The sequence below is a fragment of the Rattus norvegicus genome, chromosome 16 (assembly GCF_036323735.1).
Source record: "Rattus norvegicus strain BN/NHsdMcwi chromosome 16, GRCr8, whole genome shotgun sequence".
Classification (NCBI taxonomy): domain Eukaryota; kingdom Metazoa; phylum Chordata; class Mammalia; order Rodentia; family Muridae; genus Rattus; species Rattus norvegicus.
In genome coordinates, this window is record NC_086034.1 from 52,552,760 (window position 1) to 52,571,181 (window position 18,422).

General features: G+C 45.2%; 1 protein-coding gene and 1 long non-coding RNA gene across 7 annotated transcripts in view; one reads left to right on the forward strand and one right to left on the reverse strand.

The window, feature by feature from the left end:
• Acsl1 (acyl-CoA synthetase long-chain family member 1) overlaps window positions 1-1,351 on the reverse strand; it is a 66,241-nt gene extending 64,890 nt beyond the window's left edge. For 2 of the 4 annotated variants that reach the window (XM_039094200.2, XM_006253123.3), the window contains exon 1: window positions 1,212-1,351. The gene's annotated coding sequence lies outside the window, so the exon portion shown is untranslated. Of the gene's footprint in view, window positions 1-405; window positions 545-1,211 lie in introns of those variants that run through there. The other 2 variants (XM_063275058.1, XM_006253122.3) reach the window with 1 other exon arrangement.
• An 80-nt stretch (window positions 1,352-1,431) lies between these two features.
• Window positions 1,432-17,205, forward strand: LOC108348397 (uncharacterized). Of its 3 annotated transcripts, XR_005494697.2 has the most exons (4): window positions 1,432-1,701; window positions 15,902-16,002; window positions 16,392-16,621; window positions 16,875-17,205. It is a non-coding gene; the product is annotated as an uncharacterized LOC108348397 (long non-coding RNA). The 3 variants fall into 3 exon arrangements; XR_001841628.3 differs by lacking the exon at window positions 15,902-16,002; XR_005494698.2 differs by lacking the exon at window positions 15,902-16,002 and having other exon boundaries at window positions 16,879-17,205.
• The last annotated feature ends 1,217 nt before the right edge of the window (window positions 17,206-18,422 follow it).

An 18,422-nucleotide genomic window follows, 5' to 3' on the forward strand; every position in this document is an offset into this window, starting at 1 on the left:
AAGTGTGTTGCTTTTTTTCCCCCCTTCCCTAGTCATATCATTCTAGCTCAAGATCTCAATGCAGATCTTTTGCAAAGAACCAGCCTACCACCAGAAAGGGATTTCCTTCAGCTGAACTACAAGAAATATCATCTCCCAGAATCTGGTCCTGTTTGTTTTCTGTCTTATCGCATCTCTCACCATGTTGCTTCAAACCAATGGTTCCTTTTAGCTGCTCCACATTCTTAACCCGACCCATTGCAGATCATCAGTTCTTAACTTTGGTGAACTACAAGGGTTTGGGTGATTTCTGAGTCACGCTAATAATTTTCATTGGGATAACCACAGATTATGTTTTGGAACGTGTATACCAGAAACATGATCAACGTTAGGTCCTTAAAGGGAAGAGTACAGATGGATACTCACAGTTCCAAGATGAAGTATTTTCATAACGGCCATTCTTAACTAGGCTCCATAAGCACGAGCTTGAATGGAGTGGAAAGATGGTCTACAAGCTCTGGCATAATGCACTGATTAGATGGAGCTTCTTTCTCTAGATTCTAATCCATGTGTTCTTTTAAGTCCTGTATCAGCATTTGGGGTCTACGCTTCAAGGTGATAAATATCATTTTTGCTCCCTAATTTAAAAAAAAAATTAAAAGCCAGGTTGCCTTAAATCAATGACTCCATCACTACTGTGTGTAGTGGCTCTGGGAGCTCCTCTTGGAGACACCGCGAGAATTTCTACTTATGACATCGGGCTCTGAGCGCTGCCTCTGACCCTCCTCGAACGCTCGGCGCAGGGGCACGTCACAGAGCAGCACCGGGACAGTCCGTGTCCACGCGCGGTGAGTGCGCGCCTCTGGGGCACGAGGGATGCGGTGGCGGAGACGACAGGGTCCCCAGCAAGCAGGACCACCTCCCGGCACCTGAACCGAGCAGGGAAGGTCCCAGCCGTCACACCAGCCAGGGACCTGTGCAGCGAGGAACGTCCTGTCTCTGCGGTGCACCAGCCCCGCGCGCGCACGGCCCGCGGGGGAACCCCGGCTCAGCCACCGGAAGCGGCGGCCGCCGGAGCGGCCCCGGAGCCTCCCGAAGCCGAGGGAAATGAGGCCGTGGAGCCCAGGCCGGAAAAGCGGAACGTCCCGCAGAGCCTCGGGGCGGCTCTCCAGTCTCGGCCCGGCTAGGGTCGCTTTGGCCGACACGCGGCCCCTCGCGGCTGGCGCACTCACCTCCTCCGCTGCCCGGGCGCTCCGCAGGCGGCTGTCACTGCAATCCACGAACTGCCCCGCGCAGGGTTGCGATGCTATTTAAGGAGTCGCGGCCGCAGCTGCTCTGTTGGCTGCGCCACCCGCGTTGCAGCAGCAGGGCCGGGCGGCTGGTAGTGCGCGTGCCGTGCCGCGCCGCCCCGCCCCGTCTGCAGGCTCCTCCCCGCTCCATCTCTTAGCGCGACCACTCCCCCTCGCCAGCTCCGCCCCTCCTGTCGCACAGGTCGAGCCCGTCCCGCCCCATCACACCCACCGCTCCTCCCAGGCCCCGCCCCAGCGGCGGCATTCCCGCCTCCCAAGCCCCGCCCTCTCCTGTCTGATCCAGCCCCTCAGACCTGCCGCTCCTCTCAGGCCACGCCCATCAACTTTAATCCTTCTCCTCCGGCCACGCCTCCTCAAGGCCCAGTCCTTCTTCAGGTTGTGCTGACTCCGCCTCTCCCTCGAAAGCCGCAAGGTAGGCGTGGCCTCCCCCAGGTCCAAGAGCATGGCTGTCAGCAAGCAAAAGCCACTAAAGTCACCCAAACTGCCCTCTAGTTTCACAACGATTCTGAGGTAGGGCAAAGGGTAAATCTGAAAGTCTCCCGAACCCTGATAATGTAATGTTTTGGGATGTCGCAGGTGCCCTTTAGCTCTTCATCTTTAACATTCTACCCAGCTGACTTCTTGGCATGGCCTCTCTGCTTGGAGGGACCATGGTAGCTTAAGACGTCCCATCTTTTTTTTAGCACAGATATACACGAACCCCTTTAATCCAGTTTCACCACGGTCCCCACACCAAGTTTCACCACTGTCCTTGGCTAGGAATACTGGACTTCTGCAATGTCCTGGCTAGGAGACATCTCTGGACAGCCCAGGCCCTGGTGTGGTTAGAGTGAAAAGCAGACTAGACGTTGCTCAAGGACAGTGTCCACTTGCCAAGTTTTAAAGGCTTGTCTGCCCTGACCAGCCTTGGCTCTGCAGACTTGACAGATCCCTTGAGATGACCTTTTAGGGGCTTCCAAAGGCCAACGCAAGGCTAGTAAGATGACTCATTGGGTAAAAGGCTCATGCATGTTACACAGTCAGACACGAGCATCATGTGCACATGTGCCCTCCTCCTAATGTCATAAAAAATCTTGGATATATTCCAAATTTAAGATATAATCCTTTTAAAGGTCAAACACTAGAATGGTCACTGTTGTTCAGTATCCAGAACTCGTCAGTGCGGCCAAGTTCAGACGTAGATCACACTAACATTTTGAATGAAGTGGGGTGGGGCGACATAATTGTTCCCAGGTTCACCAACTGCACACTACTTTGCTATTGCTTGAAGCCAGTCATCCAGGTACAGTAGGGTTTGCTCCCAGCACTAGGTAGGAAGGTTTTCTAATACTGACTTAAATTTGAGGGACAACTATTGCCAGAACACCTCAAACAACATATCATTTACTAGGTGACGCCATTCACAAACTCTAATACTCGTAACCCTATGAGGTGGTACCGCCACTGGTCCTCTTTTGCAGAACAGAAAACCGAAGGGCAGAGTTAGGTGTAAGAAAGGGTGAGACTGAGCTTGGAATTTAAGATCATCTGCTTCTGGACCTTGTCTTTACAACCACAGAGACCTATACTCTTGGGAGATGATTCATCCCCTCTAGTCACAAGGATACTCAAGCTGACTCAGCAAGTAATAATTACTTTTTCTGGGTGTTTCTGGCTTTCCTCCTGTGCAGTCCAAGGCTCCTTGTCCAATGCTGGTGAGAGGTAACCCTCACAACAACAGCTTTCATAGCAGCACTTCTTAACCTGGGGGTCACAACCTCTTTGGTTGGGGGGGATTGAAAGACCCCCTTCACAGGGTCACCTAAGACCACCAAAAACCACATGCTTGTGATTCATAATAGTAGCAAAATTGCAGTTATGATGTAGCAACGAAAATAATTTTATGGTTGGGGGTCACCACAACATGAGGAATTGTATTAAAGGGTTGCAGCCTAAGGAAGGTTGAAAACCACTGCTCTGTAGCAACTGGGTCTTCTAGGTCCTTGAGATGCTATCTTCCAGGTCTATGCTTTCCTGTCTATAAGGAGAAAGAAATAGACTCCATTCATTTTCAGTTGACTACCTCTTGGCTTCTTTGAGTCTCTCTCTTCACCTGCAAATATTACCTATTTTTCTCCTTTCCTTTTTATTTTGCGTTAACATAAATCCACTTACTGCAGGATAGGTAAATCTCAAACGGTAACGCTTCTACTGGTCCTTGAGTTAATTCCTTCAGTCTTCAGATGGCCGACCTGACTGATAGCAGAAGTGGCATTGTAAATCCAGGCCCCCTGCCAGCCAATGTTTACATGTGGGAACCCGGTGCGGGATGCCAATGTCTTATCTCTTCATCTTGGTCTTGCCACAGAAAAGCAAGTGTGTTTGGCATGCTTTAGCATTTTCCAGAGAGAGGCACCATAGTGGGTCTATATATCTCCATGCATTTAGCCATGTCACTGGAGGCTAAGCCCATTTTGATCTAATTTCCAGCTCAGGGCTGCCCCCAGAATTCTCTAGGTTCTGTAGTACAGTCCTTTTCCAGAGCTATGCAGCCCAGTGACAGACACACTTCCTCCAACAAGGCCATGCCTCCTAATCCCTGCTAAATAGCTCCACTCCCTAATGACCACCCATTTAAAAACTATGAGCCCATGGGGGAAGCACTCCTATTCAGACCAGCACAGCTGAATGCATGAGTGTGACAATTTATAGAGAGCCAAGCACAGAGGAGTTGATTGGGCGATTTCTCTGTGGAAGCTGGAGTCTCTTCAGTTGCTTAGCCTCTGCTACATTTTGACCTGATTTTTTTTTTAAATATGGCTAATTTCAGCTATATTCCCATCTACATCTGTTAAAAACCAACTAACTGATCAGTCTTCCAGAGAAACTAAGCAGAGATGAAGTTCTCTGGGGGAAAGGCTAATTGGCAGATTGACAGTGGCCTCACGTCTGAAGTTTCGTTATGGTCACCCACTGCACTGTTGTGTCATCTATGGATCAACAGCCCAGGCATGGTACCATCCACAGTGGACTGGGCCCTCACCCGTCAATCACTAATTAAAAAACAGCTGGATCTTACAGAAGAATTTTTCTCAACGGATGTTCCCTCCTTTTGTATAACTCTAGCTTGTGTCAAGTTGACATAAAACTATGCAGCACACCCATAAATCCTCAGAAGGTGTCCCAACTCTTCACACGCTTCTGTAAGACATGGCATATAGTGTTTGTACTTAGTGATAGTCAGTTGCTTAATTGGACTTTTTCTGGCTATTCTTATGTGATCAGTGCCAGTCAATGGTGCATGGGGGTTTTGAGAATCTGAAGCTTATGCAATTCCAGAGGCCCCTTTAAGAAAATTGCAAATAAAAAGCTGGATATGAAAGTGAATATTTGCATGGGGGCCACACCTTTAAAGAGGCAAAGCAAGTGAGTACAAGTTGAGACCTAGTCTACATAGTGAGTTCTAGGTCAGCCAAAGCTGTCTCAAAACCAAAACAAAATTAAAAAAAAAAAAATCAACCAAAAGTGAGTACTTCTTTTGAATGAGAGAACAAATCATGGTATAATACAAATTTAGAACATCTGTGTCCTTTTAGGCCACAACAGTAGGGAAATGGGCAAAGAAAAATTTCACATAATTGTGCCAAAAATTTCACAAAGTTAAAAAGAATCTAAATTTAAAAAAAAAAAAAAACTCTCCCTGCCTGACTATTAAGTTTCCCCTTTGTATGGCGATCAATGTCATCTTTAGGAGGTTTTTAGTGAGTTTTACTTAGAACAGTTTTCAGTTTACAGAAAAGTTGCAGAGTCAGGGGTTCTACAGAACATTCTGTTGACATTTGCCTAATGACAGTGCCCTTACCCAGTCTTCACTCTGACTGAGACTGTACCTTAGTACAACATATTTATCACTATCAGGAAACTAGTTTCGAAATACATCTAAGTTTTATCCAATGCTCAGATTTCCTCAGTGTTATACCCTTCTTGGGATATCAGCCGTGACACCATATTAGATATAATATATATAAAAGATATATGTCCCTTTAGCATCTTCCAGGCTGTGACAAACCCTTGGATTTTTGTTTGTTTTTGTTTTGCTTTTGAGACATAGTCTTACTATGTAGCCTGGGCCAGTCTGGAATGTATTTCCTCTATAAACCAGAGGCGTATCTACCTGCCTCTCCCTCCCCAGTCCTGAGACTGAAAAAGGCATGTGCCACCACGCATGCTGAGATTTTCTTGTTTATAATGTTCAACTTTGAAGGACACCACCAGGTATTTTAGAGAACATTCTGTGGACATTTGCCTAACACTTGGCTCATGATTAGATCAGGATGGTAGACATGTTGAAAGGAAAGCTAATAATTACCTCCCCTGCCTCTCTACATCCAGAATACATTTGTGCGTGTGTGCCTGCCTGTGAGTGTGTGTCATGGTGACTGGGAAAAACTCATGACTTTATGAGCTCTTACCCCTGAGTTATCTTTCCAGTCCTTGATAGAAGGTTTTGTTGTTTTGTTTTGTCTTGTTTGCATTTTGTTTTGTACGGGAAAGGGGAGAATGCCATGGTACATTTGGACGTCAGGGGACAAGCTCTTAAGAGTCATTTCTCTACTTCTATCACAGTACTTTCAGGAGTAAATTCAGGTGGTCAGGCTTGGAGAAGCATGCCCATATTATATAAGCCATTTGTACCCAGCTGGCATTTTTCCATTGAGAATTTTGCTATTTTGCTTGGATTTGGGTAAGAACCAAATCCTTTATTTTCCTCCTTAAATGGGTGCCAATTGGAAGACCTATCCCTGCTATACTTTCTGAGTATGCTGGTTTCATTCCATTTCTCTTTTACCCCACTCCCAGATGCCTTCCAGATGACAAGCTAATTTGGAGGGATGGTTCTTGACCTTTAATCTCCTGCCAGGACATTTGATGAGTAGACAGAGTGGATGGAGTAGTCATGAAGGCATCCCTGTTCATGCAAATCCCATAGATATTGCTCCTCAAACCTGAAGAAGTGTGTGCAACGCTGGTTCTCCTCAGCTGGGTTCCAAAACTGATCTCTGCTCCACACAGGCCACAGCATGTGCATAGAGTTCAGCAGACGACTTGGGAAAGTAGGTTTCCCCCTTCTAATGTATGGGTTTTGGGGATCGAACTCAGACTGTGAGGCTTAGCAGCAAATCCCTTTAACCACTGAGCGATGGCCCCTCCAGTTGGCAAATCCTATTGTATCATTTTTGGACCACTGTTTGGATTGCTGATATAAGGCTTTTGTGCTCGTTTTATAGCTACTGATAGCTGTCAATCATGCCTCTGTGGCTCTAATCAAGCCAGCACCCTGCCTTCCTTCACAAGTCTTTTGTTCTTTAATGCACTTGACTAAAGGTCTTCAGGAGCTTTATGTGGGAGAGCTCGACTGCAGCTGCTTAGGCAATAACTTCCCTGGATATCTCTCTCCTCCACCTTGGTCAGAGTCCACCAACTCTCCTAGCCTCCCTCCATGTTCAGGAACTGCATTTCTGCCCCAACACAAATCTCTGTTAGGCCAGGCTTCCCACCTCTCACCCTGAACCTCACAGAACTCTACCTCCTTACCTTGAGGTGACATAAAGATTTTAGTCAGTGTAAAAAGAGAGGCTGTAAACTCTTGATCTTTCCAACCCTTTGCAAGGTCATTTAAGGGACGCATTCTTATCTATCCCTAATTTCTTGGCAACCGGTTCATTTGCTGTTCCCCTCCTCAGCTAGATGTGGGTTTAGAAGCCTAGAGTTTAGTGTCAGACTACTATATATATATATATATATATATATATATATATATATAGAGAGAGAGAGAGAGAGAGAGAGAGAGAGAGAGAGGCATATTTGTAGGCTTAAGAAATTCAAATCCCTAGGCATTTTTTAATCAACTAAGTGAATCTAAAACTTCATTGTATTAAATCTAAATTGGAATTATTAGAGGCACTGTTATTTAATGCAACCCCGACAAAGAAAATAGGTGCTGTACATTTTAATTACTATACATTATCAGCCAGAAGATTTACACTACATCAGTTAACTTTTGCTCTGTAACAAATCACACCAAAACTTAGTTTAAAACAGTCATTTATTACTTCCTCATTCTGTGAGTTAGTTCTTGGGCTATACTTTGGTCAAATGGTTCCTTGTTGGTCTCTCCGGGGCTTACTCGAGCAGATGCTATCCGATATAAGCTTATCTGAGGTGGAAGTTCTAGAATGGCCTTTACCCGTTTGATGTTTGCCAAAGTCCTTCTGTTCTCCACATGGCCATCCCATCAGTCCCATGGATGAAGCATGCTCAAATGGAGTCTTCAGAGCTCCAAACAGAGCACCGAGGACCGATGTCATTACACAATCTTCAAGCCTTTGCTCTGTCCCCGTTGGTGAAACCAAATGACATGATCAATTAAAAATCTGTATAGCAAAGGACTAAGCAAACATAGCTACCAGAAAAAGGCATTAGAGTGTCACTCTGCAAACCACACATCCTGACCTCATGGGCACTAAACTCAGAAAAATCCATATCTGAGAGTATACCAACTATGGTAAGAGTGCTCACCTCAAAGGCTTGTTCGGTGAGTGTTTCCGAAGCCCAGCACAGGGCTTGCTTCCTAGAGGATGCTCTATAAATGTCATACTCTATTGCTCCTTTTGAGGAGGACTTTGACTCTGTGCATCTTCCTTATTTCCCCTCCCACCCTTAAATCATGCGTCACTTTCCCCACAGCATTCTTATTTCCAGGGCATGGCTACTCGGCACTCCAGACACATTGCTCTCGTTGCATGTGGCAGGTTGCCGTCTCACTACTTCTAACCCGTGGGCTCATTTTGGGGCTCGTTCACAGTATATTTTGATGATTGTCTGAGTCTAGATTCTTTCTGCACCCAAGCCCATGCAAGGCCTGATGCTTCCTCTGGTATTTATGTAATTGAACTGCCAAGTCACCTCCAATTAAACTGCTTCTCACCCCATCCCCCAGATACAAGCTCTCTTGCCTCTAAGTATGCCTGAAGCACTTTATTATGGTGCTAGTGTAGAACTTGTCATGTTGAGCTGTGGTCACATGTGTGTATAGCACACACACATATAGAATCTACCTGATGTCCTGTTACACAGAGCTGCTTATCATTATGCCTAGTTGGTAGCAGTGAACATTCTAGAAATACTGAGAATGTGTAAATGACCAAAACCAGAATTCTCCACCTCTATCTTCTATGCAGGAAGGATGGTGACCTAGAAATTTAGATCCAAGTTGATATAGTCCTTAATCCATCAGTGATGTTTCTGACGCTGCTCCTGGAGTCTCAGGTCCATGGGTTTCACTCCCCGAATTACAGCAGCTCATTACCAAGCTACAGAGATTGCTATAAGATCCAGTTCTGTCCCTGTGGCCTATCTAACACCACACGCCCCAAAACACATATACAAACACACGCACACACTAATGTTTCGAGCGTCTCAGAGTTGAATATGGCTCTAAATACAATGACATGAGTAGGACTTGGGACATGACTTTTCTTTTTAAATCCCTGAAGAGGTAGACTACTAGAGCATCCTAAAGTTGTCATATTAGCTTGGGGGAATGCTGCATTGTGGGTAAGCAGAGCTACCCACATGTGCACCTTCCTCTTTCTCTTCTTCCTCTTCCTCCTCTTCCTCTTCCTCCTCCTTTTCTACTTTTCTTCCTTTTCTCCTTTACTTCCTCTTCCTCCTCCTCATCCTTCTCAATGCACTAGGACTAGGCACAGCCCACATCTTTACCTTCTGAAAGTTATGGGCCTCCCTGAAAATTTGAAGAAAAACTCAGAACTGTTGTAGAAAATATTTAATCTCAGTCAGAGGTTTCTACCCCACCTTTGGTCATTCAGTTCCCAGATAAAAGACACACAACTTTAATATTTATAATAAGCCTACCCTATAAGCTATTAGTTTTTAACTCCCCATCAATAACCCAAGTTATGACTTGCCATGTTTCTTGTGGGCCATTCTTACTCTAACTGGCCACCCTCATGGCCAGTTCTTAGGAACCCTTACTCCAGGTGTCTTCCCTTCTCTTTACTTTCTCCTTGTGGTCTCTCCTCAGACCCCAAGCCTAGAATCCTAAATTCTTCCTATCTCTTCTCTTCCCAGCTACAAACTGTAGGTATCTTTATTCACCAATCAGAGGTGACTTGGGGGGCAAGGTTACATAACATACTTGTGTATGTGCAGATTCTCTCATCCCTGAGGACAACCAGCTTTTTATCATTACAATACATAGCGAAAGACCAAACCTCTACACAGAATCTCTCCTCATAAGCATTTACAATATGAAACCTTTAGGGTTCTTAGGTTCCTAGTTAAGGCCCTTGGTAAATTAGAATAGTAATCCAGGGAGCTGCTGGACTGATAAAAATCTAAGTTCAAGGCCGGGTTCTTCCTCTTCTGTATCCTCTGACTAATCTTTCTGAACGTTGGTTTTTACATCTGGAAATGATACAGAATGACAGCTGTCACTGGGGGTTGTCAAGTGCCTGCCACACAAGACGCTTGGGTGGCTTCTCTCCACCCCAGTCTCCAAGACATGCTGTAATCACCCATAGTTTCTTGTAATCAGTAATGGGTTAAAAGTTACATCTCAAATTTTGGATGCCATGTCTTCGCTTAAAAATACCTACCAAGCAATTACTATTTGGTAGACGCTGTCATATAAAGGTATATACATGTATTTATAAGCACCTGGCCCTTGCCATGAAGTGTCCTGAACACAATAGAAGAATTCAGAGGGTAACAGTATGATAGCCTAGTGCCCATTTATCAGCACATTGCAATCTCTCCTAAAAATTTTTTTAGCACAAAACATTTTTCCTAATTAGCTCACTAACAAGACATGGCATTGTTGATACTTACATCACTCTGGTCATGTGATCAAAGTCTGACCCTTGTCTGTCTCCCACATATCTCTGAGCAAACATCCTATTCCTTGACTATTAAAATCAAGTCCTCATAAAGGATATTCAAGGGTAGTCAAAATTAAATAGAATATATTTAGCCTTCACATATTTAACTTTTATATTGATTTCAAAATTAGTTCAGTGAGATAAACATGGATGTAGGTTCAGATTTTTCACAACCTTCTTTAATAAGGGTACTTAAACGCTTTAACCTCCCTTCTAGCCCACCACCTGCCAGAGGTAATATAAAGGAAAGGTTAATAGGGCAAAGGGGATGCGGATCTGTTTAGAAATAGTTCTTTTGGGTGATTCCAATCGTCTTTGTCAGGATATCAGCGGTTCAGTTGACACAAATCAGCAATAGATGTTCAATCCGGAAGACGAAAAGATTTGCCAATCAGTCAAAGTCTGAGGAATTGGCAAGAAGTCACCAGAAATCACAAGAATTTCTTTGGTGCATTTCTCTTTATGAAATCACAACAAACGATGAACAGTGAAGCAGGCAAGGTGAATCAGTGCCACATAGCATCATGGCAAGGACCAATGTCAGCAAAGCCCAACGGAAACCAGCAAAGAGTGGCAAGGGGGACCAATGCCACGCTGTCATCCACTGTCTGTTAGGGTATACTTACACCCTTTCCAGACATCACGTGTTCACTCAAGCATCTACTCCAGCAAAACATCACACGCTCTCTTTCCAGGCAGCCTCTAGAAAAACACCACATGTCTGTTCTCAGCAAAACATCCTCCCATATGTTCGCTTCAGCAATACATCCTCTCATTAGACAGTTTCCAGAAAGACATCCCATAACACAACTGGAGTCTCCAAAGAAACCAGAAATTTACACTTTGCCCTGATACTTTCCACAATAAAATTGGTTATAAAATTCACTCTGGGAAGCTGAAGGGTATTTAGATATGTTCGAGGGATACTGATTTTGTTTCATGATGTCTTAAATTCATTTTATGAACAGTATGCTGGTCAGGCCATTCCTCAGCATGGTTCTCCATTTAAAACATAAGCAGCTAATGGAGCTCTGGTCATTTGGACTCACATCTGCTTCTGTGAGTTCTTCTCTCAGTTAGCCAGAATGTGCTAAGTTCCCAGCCTGTGGAATTCATCTGGAGAGATTAAATGGTATGGATGCCATACCATTAGTCTTTTCAGTTATTCTTACTGTAGTACCACTTGCCACAGACGATCCATTATTCTCATAATCAAACTCACACAATGGTCTAGCCTCTTGCTTTAGTGGTCTGCTCCAATTTACCTCCTTTTCAAGTGCATTCAGCATTTCCATCTACTCACAGTGACTTTGTGCCTACTTCTTTGCACTATGTAGGTCCAGGAACCATTGAGTCTAAGTAGCTTCTCTACTGTGAACAAGACCACCACAATGACTGTTTTAAGTAGAACCAGAATTCACTAGGAAGAAAAATGGAGAATTTCAGCAACTAAACAATTTGGTCCTGCATGTGAGGGCCAAGAAGTAGGAAGAATTAATGCCACCCTTTCAAAAGAAACAGCCTAGTCTGAAGGCAGACTTATTCCTTAGTAACTGCCTTCATGCTGGGTCCCAGGGACGCTGCTGACACAAGTAAATCCCAGTGTTCCCACTGTCTTCAGGATACTCTCAAGAGTCAAAGGGCAAGGCATGAGATATCGGCTGGCAGTAGCTTGTTTTCCTCTTTTGGTTAAAGAACTAAAAGAGAAGCAATAGGTCAACACAAAGTAAAAGTTTAATGGCAAATGTCACTAACTTCTTGGGTACAGAAAGTGTCCCAGAACTGGGCTTCACCAACTCTAAGCAGATGTAGATTTTGATTTGGGCTCAAGTTCTCCTCTCCTGGTTACTCCCCTATTGTCCAACTGGGCTTAAGGTGTCTATGTGCCCCTTTTGGTTTAGGGATTGGACAGCCCACTTTTGCTCACAAGGATAGAAACCGATTTGGTTGGTAGGGGTTTATAAACAATCAAGGTGAAACCCTAGTCCTTCTTTTTGACAGTAGATAGCCAAGAAGGAGTAAATTGACAGGGAAAGAAACATAAAACAGAGAGGAGAAAATGGAGACTTCTTGCCCTCTGTCCTGGGGGCTGTGACCTCATAGGAATCTTCAGTTGTCAGTTTGGGGTTCTGAGCCTGTGCCCTAGCCACTAACAGGAGAGAGAAAACGAGGATCTCTCTGCTGTGCTACCTGCCATTGCAGTCAGGTTAATAATATAACGCTCCCAGCTAGGAAAGGGGGTCAAGCGACTGATGACGCTCAAAAACTTGATATTCAATGAGGCAATCTCAATAATAAAATTCACATAGATAAAAAAATCATCCCTTTTGGACTCATGAAGTGAGGTAGTAAAGGCCGGCTGCACAGTAGACCCTTCAATGTTCTAAAGCAAAAACAGATCAGAGCCAATAATGAACCCAGTCCGAGTGGGAGCATGAATGGAGGCTTTAGTGTCTGAGACAGCATTGTCCAAGGCTGAGGAAGGACAGAGAGACAACGCGCAGCACTCCCAGTGTTCCCCAGCAAGCTTAGGTAAGGGCACAGGACTGACAGATGGCTCCACCCAGGTCCTAGCCATTGAGTGGAAAGAGCTGGAATCTCCTGCTTTGGAGACTGGGTGGCAGGAAATGTGGGTCGGGCTGAGTTTGGAGTAGGTCTGGGAGGACCATTTCTCATTCCGCTACCCTTGTCTTCAGTTGTATGATTTGGTCGCTTTGATATTTACCTGTCATTCATTCATATATATATACATATATATATATACATATATATATATTGTGTGTGTATTGTGTATGTATATGTATATATGACATTCTAAATGTCTTGTTCAGAAAACAATTACTATGTGATCTTTTCCTCTGTTGTGTTTCTAAGATCTAGTTACTAGAAAGACATATTGGGCTGGATGTGAGGGTGTGTGCCTTTAATCTCAGTACTTTGAAAGCAGAGGCATAGAGATATATGAGTTCAAGGCCAGCCTGGTCTGAAGAGTGAGTTCCAGGACAGTCAGGGCTCAGAGAGTCTGTCTGAAAAAGAAAAAAGCTTACTGAGAAATGACTAAAAGTTCCAGGGCTAATTTTCTCAGTGGCTTATCCACTGAACAAATACTGACAGTTGGTTATGCATCATTCAAGTGCTGTGATTGGCCTAAGAGAACTTGCAGGAAATGGAAAAATAATCATAACCATTTGAAGAGTTGAGAATGAGATTAGTCTTACTGGCAAAATATGTGCCAGGGATCCAGCTAACAACAGAATATTATAATATAAGGTGGATACAGACACTGGGTAGAAAGGATAGACCAGGCAGGAAGGATAGTCAAGGCAGGGTGTGACTCATTATGCTTGCTGGGTACTTCGAGGCCCTAGGTTTCTTGTCCAACACTAGAGGTGAGCAGGGATGTGCAGAACAGAAAAGAAGCTTAGAGGGACTAACAGTGACCACCAGCAGGTATAGCTTCTTGCGGGAAAGAGAATGAGATTTTAAGCCATGATTTAAGAGGTTTGAAGGGGGTGGGGGGGCATAGAGTTCTATGAAGACAAACAGCCATCTTAAGCAGAGTAGCATGCAAGGTCTCAAGTTATTGTGTTTAAGCAGAGAGGGAAGGTCAGTGAGGGTAGAGTATGGAAAGAGAAAGTTTGGGTAAGTGGGGGAGCAAACAGCAAAGCCAAGTCATGTTTAAGAAATAAGATCGATCAATAGAATGTGATAGATGGAGTACCCCTAGGAAGGCGTAGGAGAAGATGCCACCAAGGGCCAGTTCTCCTGTATGGACTGTTCCTCCATCACCTCAGAGCTGCAGGCACCATGCAAGCCTCTAGAAATGCAACCATGAGCTGGCCGCCTCTCCAGGGAGCTAATCAGTCTTCTATTAGATGCAGGAGAATGTCACGCGTATTTTCAGCCGTCAGTGGTATTCCTATTGCTCTGTATCTTGCCATCTTTCATCCACCTCTCTAGCCCGCTAAGCTTTGGACTCAGGATGTTTGCTCGCTCTGGGTTTGTTCTTGTACCATTCCTCTCCTCTATACCTTCCTTGGCTGTCAAGATTCCGATCCAATACTACATTCAGCAGGCAATTTCTAATACTTCCTGCCACTCTATCTGTGTGTCCCTCCCTCCCTAGCTAGCCCTTCCATTTATCTATCACATTCATTGATCCTGCCCCTCCCCCACCTCCCAGGCAGCAAGCATGGCTGGGTACCGCCCATGCAGCGCTTACAGAACAGTACTGTTACAGAGCAGTGGTCCACCTTTGGCTATGAAATAGTGAAGTCAGGCAAGAAAATCAACCACAAAAGTATTAGAAAATACTTTAATCATTAAAAAACAATGTAGACACTTGCTGTTGAGTCAATGCCATATTCAGCATAAAGCATAATGAGGAAAGGGAAAATATCAAATCCCGACCTCAGGAGTGTGTGTAGTTGGTGCATACACATAAACAAAAACAAGTGATGCTGACCTTGAGCATGGGTCCTGTTTCACAAATAAGAGGTTACGAACAATGATCTCGGTGTGGGGAATAGATATTAAATATGTTCTCATCAGACTAGCAGTTTACATTAAAGTAGGGCCTGCATGTGCCTACACCAGATCCCTAAAAAGATGGGACTTAGGAGAGAGAGGAGGATCTCTTAGGAGAAGGTAAAGTTTAGGAGCAGGAAGGGGGAGGCATGAAGTTGTAGGTTTACACACCTAATTGCAAGATGCACATTGGAGGAAGATCCCTGCACTGTGCACAGGAACTAGCCTAGGTGCCAGGGGAAAGGCTCAGACTTCGAGGGCCCCCTTCCTTTCTAATAAGCCAAGTCTCTGTCCCCTACAGCTCTACAGCACTGCAAGCTCAGTACAAACTACGCATGCAATTTAGTTCCATACGTGATCTCAATTCTGCCTTTTCCTGCGATCCTGCAGGCTGGTTTTCATGTTTTGCAGGTTTCAAGTAAGAGGCAAGGGCTGTGTTTTACTTCTGAAATAGGCAGCACCCTAGATGAAGTCCCCAAATGTACCCAGCTGAGAGAGCCCTGGGTGCGATGAGGCCATGCCTGCTGCGGGTGTCATTTCCAGTCTCCCGGGGGTGAAGGAAGCAAACCCCAGTCTTTCCCGTCTGGATTGCTGCCTAGACCACCATTGCAAATCTGCCTGGAGGCCAATATGTATTTAGAACAGTGGCTCTCCACCTTCCTAATGCTGCGCTCCTAACCATAAAATGGTCTTTGTTACCATTTCATAACTATAGTTTTGCTACTGTTATGAGTCATAAGGTAACCGTTTTTAAGTATAGAGGTTTGCTAAAGGGGTCTCGGCTCACAGGTTGAGAACCATTGACTTAGAGGCCCACTTAGAGGTATATTCCAGCTGTTTGCCATTCCATGGCTTTTTAAATTTTTATTCTATATTATTTCTTGTGTGGCAGTGTTTTTCCTGCCTGTTCATGCATGTCTGCTGTTCATGGGAGCCAGAAGGAAGCATTGAATTCCCTGGAACTGGAGCTACAGACAGTAAAGGTTCACTATGTGGGTGTTGGGACTTGAACCCGGGCCCTTTGGGAGGGCAGCCAGCCCTTTCCACCTGCTGAGTCATCTCTCCAGCCGCTCTACCTCATAGTCCATGTGCTCTGCATTGAGGCATTTGTGCAACACAGATAAAAATCACCATATCCTCTTGCAGTAAACTGTATCAGGCATCCGGTTTTTCTACATCAGGATAACAACAGCTCACTGAACATCAGATGGCGATGTCAGCAGTAGCTGGACCAGTAGGAGAAGCAGGTCAGGTGAAATGATGTAGCTTATATGGAGGTGGGATCAGAGACAGTGGGGAAATAGGCAGACATTCAGAATCTCTTTTGCAACAGAGAGTCAATGGAATTGCTTCTTGGTTGGATGGTTCAGGGTGATAGGGAGTGGAGTGAGATAGGGAATATAAAAATAGAGGCTTGGAAAAAAGCCTCCAGGTGTATTGTCTGAAAAGGTGAGTTGACAAACCTGGGCAGTTGCCATCTTATGGGGGAAAGAAAGGCATTCTGGGTTAGAGACAGTAAAGTTCCCTCTGCGAGCTGAGATGGGTGAGGCAAATGGACCATGCGGCCAGCCAGGAAGAGCAGGGGTGGAGACTTTCCTGTGAGTAGGCTGTTTTACACCTCCTGCTTCCCTCTCAGACCTCAGGGCAATATGATGAAGGAGTAGAACTGATCATCAAGATAAATGAAAATTCCTCTTCATCTGCTCAACCTTGTCCCCCTCATCCATCAGAGACCTACAGCGGACTGCTTCTCAGGTCTGGGGACCATGCCACATTCCCGGGACTACATCATCAAAACCAGATAGAGTCACTGCCTCATTGAACTTGACATCTAGACACTGGTACAACGGAATAGACACTATATTTGTAAGCTGCAAAACTAAATACAATTTTTATTTATTTTGGTATGTATGCAGGTGCATTACATGCCTCTCTGTCTCTCTGTCTGTCTGTCTCTGTCTCTGTCCCTGTCTCTCTGTCTCTCTGTCTGTCTCTGTCTCTGTCTCTGTCTCTGTCTCTCTCTCTCTCTCTCTCTCTCTCTCTCTGTGTGTGTGTGTGTGTGTGTGTGTAGCCAGAGAAAACCTTGGCCATTTCTAAGGCATCTTCCACTCTCCTTCAGACAGAGTCCCCCGCTGGCCTGAAGTGCACCTGGAGTTTGCCAAGTCCTCTGGTCTGGCTGCTCTGAAGGCGTCTGCCTGCCGCTTCCTCTTCAACATTAGGATTCTGATCATGTGCTACCATGCCTGGCTGCCTTCACATGTATTCTGGGACCAAACCCATGCCACCATGCTTGTCCAGCTAGCACATCGCTGTCAGAACTGTCTTCCTGTCTCTGCAAATTGCAGTCTTTTTAGTAACTGCATCCTGATGCTAAAATGATACAAGGAGGCTAACTTAATCATATAGTCTGCTCACTTAATATATCCCCGAATTAGTATTATATCATTTAATCAGCGTAAGTATTACTGCTGGCTTACTTTGTATTCTTTTGACTCACACTACTTTCAGAACTCTTTGTAGATGTTATACATGGGACAGGTAGCATATCTCCATTTGGACTAGTGGCACGTCGGCCTCTCAGGACTGCACGTGACCCTGACAGAACACAGCTCTGGAAGACTTCACAGTTTTGCTTTTCCATGCCTAAGTTGCTTTCTTCTAACCCTGGGAGGCTGAAGCTGCAGAGCACTGTCCTTATCCACTATCCACAGAATGCTGTCAAACACTGAGGTAGAACCCCAAGGATAATAGCCCAGCAGAAAGTCACGAGTTCACACTCCCCAAGGGGCTGACAGTGGCAGTCTGGGCGTACCTGAGGCTACTACACAGACTGTTATCTCCCATCCCTGGCCACACTCGAACCAATTAGGGATCCACCAGGGGATACCCTGGGACCGTGCCACTTAGCTAAATGTAGTTGTTGGCAATAGGAAAATAAGTCATGTTTTGATAAAAGCTGTTTCGGCACTGCACACTTTCCATGACACTGTTTGTCATGTTTCCTTGACACTTGGTGGTGACTCCATTACACAGCTCTTCTCAGAGTCACGCTGTCTGGGAGTCGTATGGCTCAGACTGTGTTTGGTGGATGAACAAATACAGAAATGGTAGGTTTGAACTATGACTCAGGTGAGGAAAGTGTAGGTTTATGTCCTGACATTGTCTCTTTCTCCAGTGACACACAGCCAGACTAATGCTTTCTCGGATGTCTTCCTATCGGGAGGAATCTGCAAGCATGTTTTTGTGTTTAATAAGAGTGTCACATGGCAGGCTATCTCTTCCTCATAATGTACAGTTCAAAGGTCAACAAAAACAGATCTTAACAGGGCTGGGGAGATGGCTCAGGGGGCTTGCCACACTGGCATAAAGATCTGAGTTTGTTAGCCCCAGCGCCCACACAGAAGCCTCATGCAAGCAGAACTCATCTATAACCACAGTGCCGGAATAGGCAGCGACAGCCACATCCTAGGAATTTGCTGGCAGCTGGCCTAGCCAATCAGCAAGCCCAGGTGCAGTGACATGCTCTGTCCCAAAATAAGGGTAAGAGAAGACCACTGGGCTCCACAGGTGCACACATGATTGTATGCATCAGCACACACACACACACACACACACACACACACACACACACACACACACACACACACGTGCACACAAATATCAAAAG